The sequence below is a fragment of the Myotis davidii genome, unplaced genomic scaffold (genome assembly GCF_000327345.1).
Source record: "Myotis davidii unplaced genomic scaffold, ASM32734v1 scaffold170, whole genome shotgun sequence".
NCBI lineage: Eukaryota > Metazoa > Chordata > Mammalia > Chiroptera > Vespertilionidae > Myotis > Myotis davidii.
In genome coordinates, this window is record NW_006282528.1 from 2,336,930 (window position 1) to 2,337,257 (window position 328).

Below are 328 nucleotides of genomic sequence, written 5' to 3' on the forward strand. Positions count from 1 at the left end.
GGCCATGGAGGAGGCGATGGGGGCGGGGCCAGGGTGGAGGTGATGGGCGGTCCCCACTGGGGGATGGGATGGGGACAGGAGAGGGGTTGGAGAGTTTTGGGAGCCAAGCTGGCAGAGCCTGGTGACAGCCTGGTGCTGAGGCGAGGGGAGGGATGAGAAGTACAGGTTTCCGCCCTGGGCTGAGGGGGCGGCCACGAGGAGACAGAGAAAGGACGTGGGGGTTGGTCTCAGGAGGCGAGGTTCAGACACCTTCCTTGGGCAGGAGGAGGTTTAGGAGGCTCAGAGGGTGGAGCTCAGGGAGTCTGGCCCCCCCTGCCCCCCACTCCGC

The 328-nt window shown here is 66.8% G+C and overlaps 1 protein-coding gene across 1 annotated transcript in view; it reads right to left on the reverse strand.

The window, feature by feature from the left end:
* The window catches only part of HUNK (hormonally up-regulated Neu-associated kinase), a 53,855-nt gene that overhangs the window by 3,330 nt on the left and 50,197 nt on the right, over nucleotides 1-328 (reverse strand). The gene's annotated exons all lie outside the window — the stretch shown is intronic.